The sequence below is a fragment of the Crinia signifera genome, chromosome 19, assembly GCF_055691185.1.
Source record: "Crinia signifera chromosome 19, ASM5569118v1, whole genome shotgun sequence".
Taxonomy (NCBI): domain Eukaryota; kingdom Metazoa; phylum Chordata; class Amphibia; order Anura; family Myobatrachidae; genus Crinia; species Crinia signifera.
Window position 1 is genome coordinate 117,247,736 of NC_139226.1, and position 17,499 is coordinate 117,265,234.

Genomic DNA, 17,499 nt, shown 5'->3' on the forward strand with positions numbered 1-17,499 from the left:
CTGAACCTAGGTATGTCTTTTGACTAATAAGCCCAGAAGATATTCAGGGTCCCATCCTTAATTTATCTATTTGAAGCCTCTATTTGAGGAATTTGCGCACTCATTGTACCACGCCAACGTGGACTTTGAATACCCTTCCACACAACTCGATGATTGAAAGGCGAAGGGGTCTGGGTTACGTCTCTCGAGTTTGATTGTCATCCATTCCCCGTGACATTGCTTTCCCCCATTAAATCTTTATTTATTTGTTTTACGATTTCCTTTTGGTCCATTTTGTAACGAATCTCTATGTAATATGTAATTTTCTCTACTGTATTATGTTTAGTAAGAATGTCATCAGAACATGCATCCGAAGAGGTGGAATTTGAAAATGTATCTTCGGATTATCATACTGAATTGGAGTCATCAGGAGTTTCTGAAATGGAGACTCCAGCAGAAGAATTAGACAGTAGGCGCAAACGTGCTCCACGGTTTTCCACTTCAGAAAATGAGGCCCTAGTTGAAGGCATTCTAGCCAATTATAAGATATTATTTGGCAAAAGTTCCGGTTTCAATTCTCCATTTGAAAAAAAAGAAGCTACATGGAAGAAAATTGCCAGTGAGGTGTCGGCTGTAGGAAAAATCCCTCGATCGGCCATGGTTTGTAAAAAAAGATATTCAGACTGTAAAGTTCTAGTTAAGAAGAAGTTGAGTATGCAAACTCTCCACGCAAAAAAACTGGAGGGGGCGGACCTCTGAAGGTGGATTTCTGCAACTGGGAAAAACGTCTGTCGGAAAAAATTTCACCCCATGCTGTGCGCGGAGTTGAAGGAGCCGTGGACACTGCGTCGTATTATAATGAACACAAAAGATCACATGGTAAGTAGTGGTGCAAATTATTGGTATTTTAAAGTGCATATAATAGCACAAATGATACGTACAATGTTTTTAATACACAGAACATATTGAATGTATAAAGGTAACGAAATTATGTTTTCGAGAAATAACAGTCATTGGTGGAGTTTATATGAGTGTAATATCCATTTACTTTTGAATTGCTTTTGACATGCATCATAGAGTTCCCCCTAGAAATCATGGGGGGCAGGGTGCTGGTTTGGCGGATCAGGCACGCCTACGTTACGGCGGGGGGCGTGCCCGGGCAGCCACATTGATTTAATGGGCTTGCCCGGCCATGAATACGTCACTGAGCTACCGGGACGTAGCCATGGCCGGGCAAGCCCCCTTCAGCGATGCAACACCTCAGGCACACCGGCAGGCAGAATGCAAGCTAATTTAGTGGGGCACTGCTAATGGGGCAGGGCACATTTTGCCCTCTAGAAATTGGGCATGTTGCAGTGCCCTGCTAAAAATGCCTAGCGGGAACACTACAACAATCTGCCACAAAATAGTTTAGATAATGTAGGTGATTCAAAGAGCAACTCGCCAACAAGCACATTCGTGCCACAACAATCCCCCTTCCAATAATTTACCTCAGTTCATATAAAAGTAAGGTCAAGAGGGATAGCACATTAATAGTGAACACGCATACAGTTTTGAAAAATTTAAAAGTAATATCTGTCATGAATATTAAATATTGATTGGTTTCCCTAATTTAGAAAACAAACCCTGGATGCCCCGCATACCTACTTAGATGTGGGGTTGGGTCGCCTGCGTTGCAGCCGGGTGTATTGGTGGTCAGCTGGCCAGCCAGCCGGGTGTCTCTGGAGCCGGGGAGCAGGGTGGTTTGGGGGGCGTCAGGGGAGTTGTCTTTGCGGATGGGCGGGGATCCGCCATTGGTGCGGGATGTGGGCAGCGAGCCAGGGGTGGGTGGACGGACCTATGGGGAGCCTGCCGGGTTGGTGGGCGGGGGCGAACGCATGCCGAACAGAGCCACACTGGCTCTGTGCAGCTACTTGGCCAGCGCAGCGTGACCTCTGTACTCATCACGCTGCGCACAGGTGCACTGCTGGAGAATGGGAGAATCCGGAGATCGTTTGAGCTCACGTTTGGATGCTAGTGGGCATTAAACTGCCCATGCGCATTCTAATCAAGAAATTACGAAATTAGAATCTCGAAATCCCGGGATTGTAATCCCGCCTTTCTAGGGGCCAAATCCCGGGATCCTGCCGTTCCCGATCACGGGATTGTCCACCCATAGTTGTAACGTAATCCTACAAAATCACAAATGGTTAAACTATGGTGACTCATTGCCGGACTAAGCAGATGATTGTTGATGTATATAATGTCAAAATTCTAAATTTTATAAATTTTATTTAAATTTTTACATTTTTTCCTATATCGTAATACAGCAAAAAGCTCTCTGCGCTGGAAACAGGTTTGTGACGATGACAACTCAAAGTTGGTCAACACGCAAGATGGTAATTTAATTAAGTTTTTGAACAGTGATAGAACTAAATGGAATATTTATGTTTATTTGTGAAGGACTAATTTTGGTACTTGTGAGTTATCCGGGCTGCCGATTTTGTCCTTAAGTTTGATTAACTTAAGGACACCCGACCGACGCGATGCCCACGATTTAGCTCCAAATCGGGGGCATCGCGTCGGTCGTGGCCGTTATAAGGGGCCGCGACGCGATGCCCCCGATTTCCCATAGACAGTAATGTTAAAAGACACGATATCGGGGGCATCGCGTCGGTCGTGGCCGTTATAAGGGGCCGCGACGCGATGCCCACGATTTCCCATAGACAGTAATGTTAAAAGACGCGATGGACCCGATTTCCCATAGACAGCAATGTTAAAATAAAATTACAATGTGAAATTGGGCAATATGTTTTTAAAAAAAATGTTTCATGGCCCCCCACCACCGTTAACGCCACCCCGCTATTGACGCCAACCCGAAGCGTGGCGAGCGCAGCGAGCCCGCGAGGGGCGGCGGTACGCGTCCTCCGACCTTTTCATACCCTACTATCCACTAGGGCGTGGAGTGAGAATAGAATAGTGTGGCGAGCGCAGCGAGCCACCGAGCCCGAAGCGTGGCGAGCGCAGCGAGCCCCGCGAGGGGACGCGGACACCTGTGAAGCCCGCAAGGGCACGCGGATACCTGTGAAGGTGTCCGCGTCCCCTCGCGGGGCTCGCTGCGCTCGCCACGCTTCGGGCTCGGTGGCTCGCTGCGCTCGCCACACTATTCTATTCTCACTCCACGCCCTAGTGGATAGTAGGGCATGAAAAGGTCGGAGGACGCATATCGCCGCCCCTCGCGGGCTCGCTGCGCTCGCCACGCTTCGGGTTGGCGTCAATAGCGGGGTGGCGTTAACGGTGGTGGGGGGCCATGAAACATTTTTTTTAAAAACATATTGGCCAATTTCACATTGTAATTTTATTTTAACATTGCTGTCTATGGGAAATCGGGTCCATCGCGTCTTTTAACATTACTGTCTATGGGAAATCGTGTCGGAAATCGGGTCCATCGCGTCTTTTAACATTACTGTCTATGGGAAATCGTGGGCATCGCGTCGCGGCTCCTTATAACGGCCACGACCGACGCGATGCCCCCGATTTCGGGCGCGATGAAAAAATCGGCAGCCCGGATAACTCACAAGTACCCTAATTTTTTTTTTATTTACTCTTTTATTTAGCAAAACTTAAAAAGTGTGTATCAAAGAAAAAACACATCCAAAAGATGCAGAAAACGTCCAAAATTAAAAATGAGGTCCATTTCTTAGGATTCACAGACATGAATGCAAAAGGGTCACATGATGGAAAACTCAAGCACGTTAAAGGTGTTTTTTTTGTTTATAATTTTCGCACTAACGATTTTGATTGTTAGAAAATATGGTGATTGATACTAATTTTTATCATTTGAATTTCAGCGAATCGTGACAAGATTGCTGTCGCTAATGCACGGGAACTTGATTCTGAGGAATACGAGTTGAATAACTCCAAAAATTATAAAAAACCAGTTGTTAAAGACAACTCTGTTTTCAAAACACACGCTTCAATACCAAGCACTCCAATAGTGATGATTGCAGAGGAAGATGAAACCCTGGATAACGAATCTTTAAAAATGGCAGATAACAATACTGAGGAATACAGCAAACCATTCAATCAGGAAATTAAAGATATACTTCAATCAGCAGTTGATCAACATTCAACAAAAACACATGAGGAGGTGGAGGTTATCCGGAAAGCACAACACTTTTATTGGCAAGCTGCTCAATCAGAGGTCTGTCATTCAGGTGCCAACAGGGAGGGGTAAATCTGGTTAGGAAAAAAAACAGTTTGTATCCCTATTGCACACTGAATGAGAAATATACATATATTAATCAGATAATACAGAGATCTTGGTTGCATATATCTGCAGATATAGGGTTAAGCCCCCAGGCCGTACGTCAAGGCATCTCTGTCACTGGGGGTCCCTAACACTGGGTATGGGTCTGGGGTGTGGGCCCCCAATATGCCGGCACAGGCTGACTACTCCAGGGCAGCACACAAATGAAAGTTAGTAGGTGTTAAATAAGAAGCACATAAGTGCTATGTAAGGAGGTGAAGGTGTGGTTAAAATAATACATACAATGTGATAGGGAAAAACATAAATGTTAATAAAGTGTTAGGGTGTGTCAACCTGGAGCAGACCAGCCATACCAACAAAGAGGGAATCACACTCCCAAACCCATCCCATGCACAATAACAAATTTATGGGCCTAATAGCCCAGTGTAAGGCCACATGATAATGGCTTACAACATCTGAGAGCCAGCTTACCTGGAGATACCCCTGGCTTCTCCAATGGCACTCAGGTGTCAGCAATCCCTCCTAATGCTGACCCATCTGTGCCTCTCTCAACTGCACAACACTTTTATTGGCAAGCTGCTCAATCAGAGGTCTGTCATTCAGGTGCCAACAGGGAGGGGTAAATCTGGTTAGGAAAAAAAAACAGTTTGTATCCCAATTGCAAACTGAATGAGAAATATACATATAATAATCAGATAATACAGAGATCTTGGTTGCATATATCTGCAGATATAGGGCTAAGCCCCCAGGCCGTACGTCAAGGCATCTCTGTCACTGGGTATGGGTCTGGGGTGTGGGCCCCCAATATGCCGGCACAGGCTGACTACTCCAGGGCAGCACACAAATGAAAATTAGTAGGGGTTAATAAGAAGCACATAAGTGCTATGTAACTATTTTTAGTTCAAGGAAGAACATTGTAGAATTATTCCATTCTTGTATTTACAAGATTTTCTGGTTATTTTGCATTGTTTGTGATTGTTAAATATTGCCAATTGGTATCCAGGTTTAGGGGGATGTTAGCAAAGGTATGTTACGCTGAAGTATACACTGGTACAGGAAATAATACAAATTACTGTAGGGTGTACACCTGAAAGCAAAATTAGATAATCTGTTTTTATTTTAGGTAGGAGGTTATATGAACAATGAATGTATTCAGGTCTCAACTTCCACACCTCTCAAACGCACCCACAACCCACAAAACCTAATTACTATCTCACCTGTCCCCTCCCTTCCTTTCTCCTGTGCTCTCTGGAATGCTAGATCAGTCTGCAACAAGCTCCCAACTATCCACGACCTCTTTATCTCCCACTTTTTTAACCTTCTCGCCATCACTGAAACCTGGCTCTCCTCCTCTGACACTACCTCCCCTGCTGCCCTCTCTTATGGAGGCCTCTCCTTCACACACTCGGTCAGACCTGATGGCCGCCAGGGTGGAGGAGTGGGCATCCTCCTCTCCCCCAACTGCACCTTCCGCGCCATCCCACCTGAGCCCTCCCTCACATTCTCCACCTTTGAGGTACACACTATCTCCTCTTCTACCCTATTCACCTCCTTGTGGCTGTAATCTACCGCCACTGGCCCCTGCTCCCCTTTCCTTGATAACTTTGCTGCGTGGCTTCCACACTTTCTTGCCTCTGACCTCCCCTCTATCATCCTCGGTGACTTTAACATTCCTGTTGACATCAATAATGCTGCCTCCTCTAATCTGCTTGACCTTACCACCTCCTTTGGACTTTCTCAATGGACCTCCACCCCCACTCATAATCTCGGACACTACCTTGACCTAGTCTTTACCCACCATTGTAATCTCTCTGATTTCACTAATTCTTCCTTCCCACTCTCTGACCACAATCTGCTCTCTTTCACCCTCTCATCCTCCCCTCTCCCCTCATTGCCCAGACCCACAGTCACCAGACGTAACCTCGGGTCTCTTGACCCTACTGTTCTGTCTTCCCTGGAGACTTTCCTCTCTCCTCTTTCAACCATGACTTGCCCCAACCAGGCTGCCTCTTTCTATTACTCTTCTCTCACCTCTGCTCTCGACTCTGTAGCCCCCCTCCACACGGTCCCCCTCCGACGCTCTAAACCCCAACCCTGGCACAACAAAATAACACGATTCTTGCAAAAATGTGCACGCTCTGCTGAACGCCTCTGGAGGAAATCTCACTCTCTGGCAGACATCCTCCATTTCAAGTTTATTCTCTCCTCCTACAGCGCTGCTCTCTCCTCTGCCAAACAATCTTTCTTCAAATCTCTCATCTCTTCCCATTCCTCCAATCCCCGACGTCTCTTTGAAACTTTCAACACTCTACTTCGCCCTGCACCACCCCTTCTCCCTTCATCCCTCACTGCCACTGACTTTGCCTCCTTCTTCCTCTCTAAAATTGAGATAATCCAACATGATATCTCCTCCCATACCCCCTCTGCTGCCCACCCACCCCAATCATCCTCCCCTCCCAACTACCCCACTCTGTCATCCTTCTGCCCTTCTACAGCTGAGGAAGTCTGCTCCCTCATCTCATCCTCTCCCCCCTCTACCTGTCCCTTGGACCCTCTCCACTCCCGTCTCCTCAGTTCCCTCTCCCCCACTGGCTGCTCCCACCTTGCTCACCTCTTGAACCTATCTCTTTCTGGTCTCGCCTATTCTTAAAAAAACAAACCTGGACCCTTTATCTCCCACAAGCTACCACCCTATCTCTCTTCACCCATTTGCCTCTAAAATACTAGAACGGCTGGTTTACAGGAGTCTCACCAGCTACTTGTCTGACCACTCCATCCTTGATCCCCTTCACTCTGGCTTTCGCCCACTTCATTCCACTGAGACTGCCCTAGTGAACGTCATCAATGACCTGCTGTCAGCCAAATCCAAGGGTCACTTCTCCCTGCTTATCCTTTTGGACCTATCTGCTGCCTTTGACACTGTGGATCACCCTCTTCTCCTCCACACAATCCAAAACATTGGCCTCTCTGGCACAGTCTTCAACTGGTTTTCCTCTTACCTCTTCAACCGTTCCTTCTCAGTCTCTGCCTCTGGCTCTACCTCACCACCTTCTATCCTTCCTGTCGGGGTCCCTCAGGGTTCCGTCCTTGGCCCCCTTCTGTTCTCTCTGTACACCTACTCTCTGGGTGCACTCATTAACTCATTTGGCTTCCAATATCACCTGTATGCGGATGACACCCAAATCTACCTCTCCTCTCCTGATCTGTCCCCCACTGTTTTCTTTCAAGTTTCCAACTGCCTCTCTGCCATCTCCACCTGGATGTCTGAGCGATTTCTGAAGCTGAATATGGACAAAACCGAACTTATTATCTTTCCCCCACCCAGAGCTATGCCCCCTACTAATATCTCTATCACTGTTAACAACACCATCATCTTCCCCGTTCCCCAACTCCGCTGCCTAGGTGTCACTCTTGACTCCTCCCTCTCCTTTGCACCCCACATCCAAGCCCTGGCCCATTCTTGCCGGTTCCAGTTACGCAACATTGCTCGCATCAGGCCCTTTCTCTCACAGAGTGCAACTAAGCTGATCATCCACTCACTGGTCATCTCACGGCTCGACTACTGCAATGTTCTCCTCACCGGCCTCGCTCAATCCCAACTGGCTCCTCTCCAATCTGTCCTCAATGCTGCAGCCAGGCTTATCTTCCTCTCCCGCCGCTCTAATTCTGCCACTCCCCTTCAACAAAATCTACACTGGCTTCCATTCCCCTACAGAATCCTCTTCAAACACCTCACACTTACATACAGGGCCATCTCTAATTCCATTGCTCCATATATCTCTAACCTCATCTCCATTCATACACCCTCCCGCCCTCTACGGTCGGCTGACGACTGTCGTCTCTCCTCCATCCTGATCACTGCTTCCCATGCTAGAGTACAGGACTTTGCCCGTGCTGCACCCCTTCAGTGGAACGCACTCCCTCGCTCCATTAGACTCTCCCCAACCTTGCAAAGCTTCAAACGGGCACTGAAAACTCACCTATTCATCAAAGCGTACCCTTCCACTGCATAAACCAGCTAGTTCTCCGACCCCTTGCCTTTTTACATCCTGCTATCTAACCACCACCCACTCGCTTGCACCACTTGTAATCTGTCTGTCTCCCCTTCCTACTAGATTGTAAGCTCCTCTGAGCAGGGCCCTCTTCCCTCCTGTTGTCAAAGCCCACTTCTCTTCACATTTCACTCACAGCTCTCCTTTACTCCAACACTCAGTGACCATCTTTGTCCGCATACTCCTCTCCATCATTGGCCTCAAGCCTCTAGTTGTATGTTGATTGAGTCCTCACTACTTACATTTAAGCTGTAATGTGTATTGTACTGTGGCGCTATTTATTTGTACTGTATTTTTGTTATTTATTCAATGTTATGCCAAGTTTTGTCTCCCTGTATTGTTCCTTTGTACGGCGCTGCGAAACACTTGTGGCGCCTTATAAATAAAATTATAATAATAATAATAATAATGATAATAATGTTGCCATTATTATATATGAAATGCGCACAATAGGTTATAGAATTCCATAAATTGCATAGTCTGCGTTTGTGAACAAATATAAGACTATTTTAAACAATATGAGCGAGAGGTTTAGACAGCTAAAAAATTGCACATCACTTGGGATTTTTAGCTGATAATCATACATGTAATAGGGGTCAGAAGTCACTTGTGATCTCCGGGGATTTTTTTAGTAACAGGAAAGGGCTATTTTTTAGTAAAAGTGTGATTTTTACAAACGGTAAGGTGTGGTTTTTTTTGGGGTAAAATACAAATAAAAATGGCATGGGGTCCCCACCCCCCTGAGCATAACCAGCCCCAGGTCTGGTTTCCCACATACGGACGGGGGATGAATTCACTGGGGTTCCCCCGGATTTAAGAAACCAGCATCGGGCACTTGTTTCAAACCAGACTGGTCCTTGTCTAAAAAATATAGGGGACAAAATAATAGAGGTCCTCTGTATTTTGGAACCAGCATCAGGCTCCGAAAGCCAGCGGTGTAATTCCACAGCTGATGGAAACTTTTTATGCAAGGTCCCCCAGCCAAAACATTATCACCCAGACTGGTCAGCCTTCAGCAGGGTCCCTGGGGGAGTGGGGACCCCATCCATGGCTGAAGCCCCTGGGCTGATATTTTTGGTGTAAAAATAGAATAAAAAATAGCATTGGGTTGTGCTCTCTAACTCCAAGTGACAGCACCCCCCCCCCCCCCCTTAACATTCACACATACTCCCATTCACACACGAAAACATACATATACTCACCTCCCCTGGGTCCCTTGAAGGTCTGTCCTCTTCTCCAGTAGAATCCAGGGGGTTAAAAAAAACCAATCACTCAGACTTTAATGCATGCTGGGGCTTGTGGTTTTCAGAGTCTCTAAATCGGGGGGAGAGTTGATGGGACTTGTAAGTGAAATTGGTGGGAGAAGTTGCAACCAAGTCAGCAAGATTGCCACGCCAATAGCCAACAAGAGTCTTTTACCACTTTGTGTCATGAGAGTGTTTGGAGGAAGTATTGGGAGGCCCATTCTGGTACTATAGGGATATAATTAACCAAGATGGCTGTGGCATAATTTATAACCTGCAGCCAAAATCTGAGAGTTATTGGACATGCCTTGAGGCAATGATACAAATCAGCAGACTGAGTATCACATTTGTAGCAATTTGAGTTACATGAATCTCCGGTGGAAGAATAGGGTAGTAGTGAACAGGCTATAGCCTGAGAAAAAAGTAGGTCATTTGATTATATATTAGAGCTGAGAAAGCCAAGTGGACACATTTGTAGATTTATCAGGTATAAATCTATCCCGAATGCAATCATGAAAAGGTTATAATAACAGAATTGACGTAGTATTGGGCCTGACAAAAAGAAAGGGAAAGCTGCCAAAGGGGGATATTGCCCCCTGGCCTCCTGGAATGTGAGAGGCCTCCTTGCAGAACCACAGATCAGTCTACACACCACAGCTACTCCATGCATTTGGAAAAGAGTCTTGTCCATTTTGAAATTCAGGATTAGCAATAAAAGAAAGGTAAAGAAATGTATGTGCGTTTAGTCCAAATATGTGCCTCAACATATCAGGTTATTCTAGTTTTTGTATATAGTAATGGGTAATAATGATGGAATTTCCCGATCATGCATATGACGAACATTTTTGAGATTACTTCCCTCTAGAAATTCTCTTTCAAGAGATGAATTTGCATACATGTCTCATTCACATATCTAGTCTATTATATATCTAATGTGAGCCACATAAGAATATCCATTAGTTTTAGTTTGCTGTTATTTATTCAATCCCCAATTTTCTGTTCTATTTTTAAAATAAAAATGTAAAATGCACAGCACCCACCATCAAGTGGTGCTGTGCATAGCACGGGGCTTCAGCACTGGATGGGTGAAGCCTGGGATAGGACAACTTTAGTGGGGTGTACCCACTCCCCCGGGGACCCCGCCCAGGCCTAACCAGCCAGGATGATAATGTTTTAGCTGGGGGACCTTGCGTAAGAAATGTCCCCCAGCTGTGGCATTACAACATTAGCTGTTCCAAAACACAGGGCCCCCTATTTTTTTTTTCTACTGTATTTTTGGAACAGGACCGATCCAAGAGACCGGTGCTGGTTTCTTAAATACGGGGTAACCCCACAATTTTCCCCTCATATTTGGGAAACCAGGACCTGCTCAAGGAGCCCATGGCTTGTTATGCTCATGAGTGGGGACCCCAAGCCATTTTTTTTTTCATTTATTTAAAATAAAACACATTACCATGTCTCAAAAATCGCACATGTTCTCAAAATCGCACATTTTCATAACTAAAAATCACACCATATCACATTGGTGGTATGAGAGCAGATTGTGGTCAGAGAGTGGGAAGGAAGAATTAGTGAAATCAGAGAGATTACAATGGTGGGTAAAGACTAGGTCAAGGTAGTGTCCGAGATTATGAGTGGGGGTGGAGGTCCATTGAGAAAATCCAAAGGAGGTGGTAAGGTCAAGCAGATTAGAGGAGGCAGCATTATTGATGTCAACAGGAATGTTAAAGTCACCGAGGATGATAGAGGGGAGGTCAGAGGCGAGAAAGTGTGGAAGCCACGCAGCAAAGTTATCAAGGAAAGGGGAGCAGGGGCCAGGGGGGCGGTAGATTACAGCCACAAGGAGGTGAATAGGGTAGAAGAGGAGATAGTGTGTACCTCAAAGGTGGAGAATGTGAGGGAGGGCTCAGGTGGGATGGCGCGGAAGGTGCAGTTGGGGGAGATGAGGATGCCCACTCCTCCACCCTGGCGGCCATCAGGTATGACCGAGTGTGTGAAGGAGAGGCCTCCATAAGAGAGGGCAGCAGGGGAGGTAGTGTCAGAGGAGGAGAGCCAGGTTTCAGTGATGGCGAGAAGGTTAAAAAAGTGGGAGATAAAGAGGTCATGGATAGTTGGGAGCTTGTTGCAGACTGATCTAGCATTCCAGAGAGCAAAGGAGAAAGGAAGGGAGGGGACAGGTGAGATAGTAATTAGGTTTTGTGGGTTGTGGGTGCGTTTGAGAGGTGTGGAAGTTGAGAGGGGGTGAGACCTGAATACATTCATTGTTCATATAACCTCCTACCTAAAATAAAAACAGATTATCTAATTTTGCTTTCAGGTGTACACCCAGTGGTGTAGCTAGGTGCCACGGTGCCCGGAGCAAGGGCATGTTTCGCGCCCCCCCCCCCTGCCGAATTGTAGTAGGCGGGGCTCTTGTGCGGCAAAAGGGGGCATGGCCTAACATTATACCACACACTGTAATGCCCATTGCACATTTTACCAAACTTTGTAATACCCATTACACATAAAGCCACTTACCGTAATGCCCATTACACAGAAGGACACACATGATGCGTATTACATACTATATAACGAACCATAATGAATAAAAATGAACTTTTATTAAATGTTTGTTTAAAAATTATGCAATATTTAAAAAAAAAAAGAACAGTAAGAAGTGTGAACAAGATATGAAAGAGTGTCTTAAAAAATTATAAAAATTCCTTGGTGGTGAGCATCCAATGTCACTTCAGTTTATTGTATGAATTGTTTGGTGTATGAACTAGTGCATCCTACTCATAAGGGATTCACAGGTTAGACAATAACAACATATGTACATGTAAACATAATTTGTAGCAGTGGTGAATGTCTTGATACAATTTCACTTTCCTTTATTATAAGTTATACCACAATGAGACTGAGGTGATTCAAGGATCAGACTGGCAATAATAATGTTGAGGTAACACTTGCAAACATATACATATGAATGGTGTCCTGTCACTTGAGGCTATTGTATTTATGTTTGAATAAGCAGATGCTTCTCAGCGGGCAGTACAATAATGCCGCTGTGACTTCGGGTTGGTGACAGGCACCTGGGTAGATTGGGTATCTCTCCCTTCTACAGAGCTGATTCCCACGAAGGCAGATCAGAGGACAAGTGGGTTACGCTGCTGTGATTCCAAGTAGATGGTAAGTTCCGGGGTCAAATAGGTGTCTCTACCCTCAGCAACACTGATAGCCGCAGCGGTAGTACAGCCAGTGTGATCTCCCGTCTGCCACTACCCGGACACTGTAAAGTGTGCTCTGGGTAGATGGAGTGACCTGGTTCCCTTATAGTCTGTGGACCGGAGCAGATGTGTCCGTCTCATGGTTCACGCAGACAGCTAATTTAATGAGGCGCGCCAAGCTAAACTATACAGATCAAAATTCAATTTTAAAAAGTTGACACGAGCTTACCCACTGCGAGTTTGATACTTAAATCACTTCAGTCCCATTGTGGTATTATCTATTATAAAGGAAAGTGAAAATTGTATCAACACACTCACCACTGCTACAAATTGTATCTATATGTACATATGTTGACCTATGAATCTCTTATGAGTAAGACGCACTAGTTTATACGGAGCCGGCCCTAACTAATTTGATGCCCTAGGCAAGATTTGGCTGGTGCCCCCTAACGCCACCGCTATTTCTGCCTCTGACCCAGCAACTCTCTACCAGCACAGCACCCCGTCACATTACAGCACCCATTACCCAGCAGCACAGATCGCAGCAGTCAGCAACACCCATCACTCCTCACCCATAGCAATACTCATCTACAGAGCCATAACTTAAATTTTTGGTGCACTGTGCCAGCAAGTGCTTTGGCACTCCCATCTGTATATTTTAAATGGGGACAGCATGTGCCAAAGTGGCCTTGTAAATTATTGCCACTTTAATTACACAGGCAGACTCACACAAAATCTTGTGTGCTCCTGTGCTCCAGTACCCGGCAAAAGTTGGTAAAGAGGGAAAGGGGTTGCAGAGCATATGGGGAAAGACTCAGAATGCTCAGCGCTGCCCACTGTAATTCACACAGGAATGGGTAGAAAGCAGCTTAAAATAAAATTAAGATAAAAAAAAAGCACTAGCATATTAATAAATAAATAAATGTGGGAGTGTCAAATATAGCGGCCACAACGAAATGTTGCAAACTAATAGAATAGCAATGACAAATCAAATAGAAAAGTAAAATAAATAAAAATAGAAGCAAAGCATCATTAAAATAAAAACAAAATAAGAAAAAAAATTGTAAATTTAAATATAAGAAAAAATAGTGGTAGCTGTAAGTACACACAAAAAAACCCCAAAGTTTATATATGGCTTATTGCAGGTGCATGAGTGAGCTGTGTTGGGAAGACAGAAACTGACCCTATCCTGTCCTTAGCTATTGCCTCTTACTTCTCTGTGCTACAAATAGCTGCACAGTCACCACCCCGTTGTATGCAATCTGTGTACACTTAAGGTGTGGGTTGTCAACTTTATGGCTGGTGTAGCAGTCAGCCCATGGGGTTGCGCAAGCCAGCTGCCACAATACCTACCAAGAGGTTAGGAATCTACATCCTCTGATAGAGATCCTGGCCTCTGCCCTTCCCTGCAATGGTGGATGGTAGAGGCCTCCATTTGGAGAAATGGACTGTTGCTACTCTCAAACGGCATCAGACTGTCAATCACTGACAGTCCAATGCCGTTCTGCATTCACCATCATAGACCCGTATTGCACATGTGCAGTATGTGTCCGTGATATGTGCAAAGTACAGAACATCGTACTTTTCTGTATGAGCCACTACTCCATCCCCATCTTAATATGGGCCATAGGGCCCAAATCAGGCATGATCTTATGGGCGATTATCGAGTGACCGTGCAGGTGTACTGCCCGCAGTACGCATGCAGGAGCCATTCATACGACAGGAGCTTGCAATGGGTAGCCCTGCAGGGCTCTGGAGGCATAAACGTAGCATTTTCCGTGAGTGTCCTGGAAAATGCAAGCGCTCTGCGGCCGTTGGGAGAGAGGGCTGCGGACATCATCAGCGGCCTCCTTCTCCCCACAGTAAGTCTAGACTGCAAGCAGGGGGAAATCATTCGATGGTGAGTGATTTCCCCCAGTCTGCACGGATGCAAACCCATTCACAGCCTGCACAGGGGTGGGGGGGGGTGCGGTCATTGTGGTGGGATTTACCTGATTGCATATACTTGAACCAGGACCGTAGTACACAAACCTTCAGCATGTACATAACAAGGAAGGGGGCAATGTCCACAAATGTCATTGTGGGCATGTACATCACTTCCTTGGCTGCTGTGCTGCCCCCAGCCTCACACACAGCAGATAGCAGTGTTCTCTCCCTACCTTTTCTCCAGCCCACAGGAGCCACAAATCACTCCAAAAATAACCGCCGCGGCCATTTCCGAGTGATTTGCGCAGGCGCACTGGATATGTCCCCGGGAACAAGCGTAATCAGTGCAATGTTCCCAGAGACCAGCAGTTGCACACGGGTCTTCTCCTCTATTCATACGCCTGTACACACAGTCACACACATACATACTGTCACACACACACACATCCACAAATACACACTTATACACATACATACATACATAATGTCACACACATACATTAGTTATAAACATATACATGTACCACATAATACATATTGTTACACTTCTACACATATATAGTGAGTGTGCCTCACTCCTACCTCTAACAGTAACAGGCCTGGCTGGGCTGCTGTGTGGTTACTGGGTGTGACTGTGTACATTCAGCAGCTCCTCTTCTCACACGCCATGCTGCAGCACAGTGCCGTGTAGCTCCGCCCCCGGATTGGACTCCGCCCCCTCCCTTCCCCGTTGTAAGGTAGTCGTTTCAGTTTATGCAGGTGCCACTGCCAGGCCAACATGACATGCAGTGCGCTCTAGTCTGCACGGCAGCGATAATGAAAGCTACTGGGTTCCCCTGGGAGCGCTGGAGCGAAATAGCAATAGACTGTAATAAACTGACACTGGCTGCTCACCAGCCGTTCATGTGGGCAGCTCAGCCTCCGCCGGGCAGAGCAGGGAGCGGGCGGGGGAGCGGGGGAGCGGGGGAGCGAGTGGGCGAGCCGGCAACACAGCTACCAGTGCACGCCTCCGGCGCCATTTATCTCTCTCTGCGCCCGGAGCGCGTGCTCCGGTGGCTCCGCCCTCCCTACGCCCCTGTGTACACCCTACAGTAATTTGTATTATTTCCTGTACCAGTGTATACTTCAGCGTAACATACCTTTGCTAACATCCCCCTAAACCTGGATACCAATTGGCAATATTTAACAATCACAAACAATGCAAAATAACCAGAAAATCCTGTAAATACAAGAATGGAATAATTCTACAATGTTCTTCCTTGAACTAAAAATAGTTACATAGCACTTATGTGCTTCTTATTTAACACCTACTAACTTTCATTTGTGTGCTGCCCTGGAGTAGTCAGCCTGTGCCGGCATATTGGGGGCCCACACGCCACACCCCAGACCCATACCCAGTGTTAGGGACCCCCAGTGACAGAGATGCCTTGACGTACGGCCTGGGGGCTTAACCCTATATCTGCAGATATATGCAACCAAGATCTCTGTATTATCTGATTATTATATGTATATTTCTCATTCAGTGTGCAATAGGGATACAAACTGTTTTTTTTCCTAACCAGATTTACCCCTCCCTGTTGGCACCTGAATGACAGACCTCTGATTGAGCAGCTTGCCAATAAAAGTGTTGTGCAGTTGAGAAAGGCACAGATGGGTCAGCTTTAGGAGGGATTGCTGACACCTGAGTGCCATTGGAGAAGCCAGGGGTATCTCCAGGTAAGCTGGCTCTCAGATGTTGTAAGCCATTATCATGTGGCCTTACACTGGGCTATTAGGCCCATAAATTTGTTATTGTGCATGGGATGGGTTTGGGAGTGTGATTCCCTCTTTGTTGGTATGGCTGGTCTGTTCCAGGTTGACACACCCTAACACTTTATTAACATTTATGTTTTTCCCTATCACATTGTATGTATTATTTTAACCACACCTTCACCTCCTTACATAGCACTTATGTGCTTCTTATTTAACACCTACTAACTTTCATTTGTGTGCTGCCCTGGAGTAGTCAGCCTGTGCCGGCATATTGGGGGCCCACACCCCAGACCCATACCCAGTGTTAGGGACCCCCAGTGACAGAGATGCCTTGACGTACGGCCTGGGGGCTTAACCCTATATCTGCAGATATATGCAACCAAGATCTCTGTATTATCTGATTATTATATGTATATTTCTCATTCAGTGTGCAATAGGGATACAAACTGTTTTTTTTTCCTATCCGGAAAGCAATTGAGCATGCCACACAATCATTTTTTGATTACCACAAGGAAAGTAATGATTTACTAAAACAAATGACCCATCAAATGAAGGAGCTAACACACAGTGTACAAATGCTGTTGAATACACTTGTTGAGATAATGGCTTTAAAAAAGGCCAAATATCAATGTCAAGTCTTTACAAGCAACGACCCAGATGTCATTGAATGTAAGGATATCTCTGGTGATTGGCCATCTACCTCCGAAAAGCAGAATTTCAAACTGGAGTCCGATGAAGCCAATGATGTAAGACCGAAAAGGCTTTTTAAGCGGCCAAAGAGGTTTGCAGAAATAAGCGAATTATCATTTTTTGAAGGTAAATTAATGATTATTTAAAAAAAAAAAATTAAACTATTTTCACTATAGAGGTCAAGGTCGACATTGTTATATGTTGAACTGTATCTAAGTTATCCTGGGTTTAGGCAGACACATGTGTTTTTGTTGACATGGCCTATATCGTAAGTTGGTCATAGGGTTATGCCCTTTTTTTGCAAGCCTAAATGTCTTCAGGGACACACTTGAAAGTGAATAGAGGGGTTTCCCTTTACTCACTATGCTTGGGACATGGTTCCTCGTTGTGCTTGGTATACT

The 17,499-nt window shown here is 45.8% G+C and overlaps 1 long non-coding RNA gene across 1 annotated transcript; it reads left to right on the top strand.

Annotated features, from left to right (window-relative positions):
• Nucleotides 1–732: 732 nt before the first annotated feature.
• Nucleotides 733–3,714, top strand: LOC146042135 (uncharacterized). The gene is made up of 3 exons (XR_014463755.1): nucleotides 733–858; nucleotides 2,289–2,357; nucleotides 3,576–3,714. It is a non-coding gene; the product is annotated as an uncharacterized LOC146042135 (long non-coding RNA).
• Nucleotides 3,715–17,499: the final 13,785 nt, after the last annotated feature.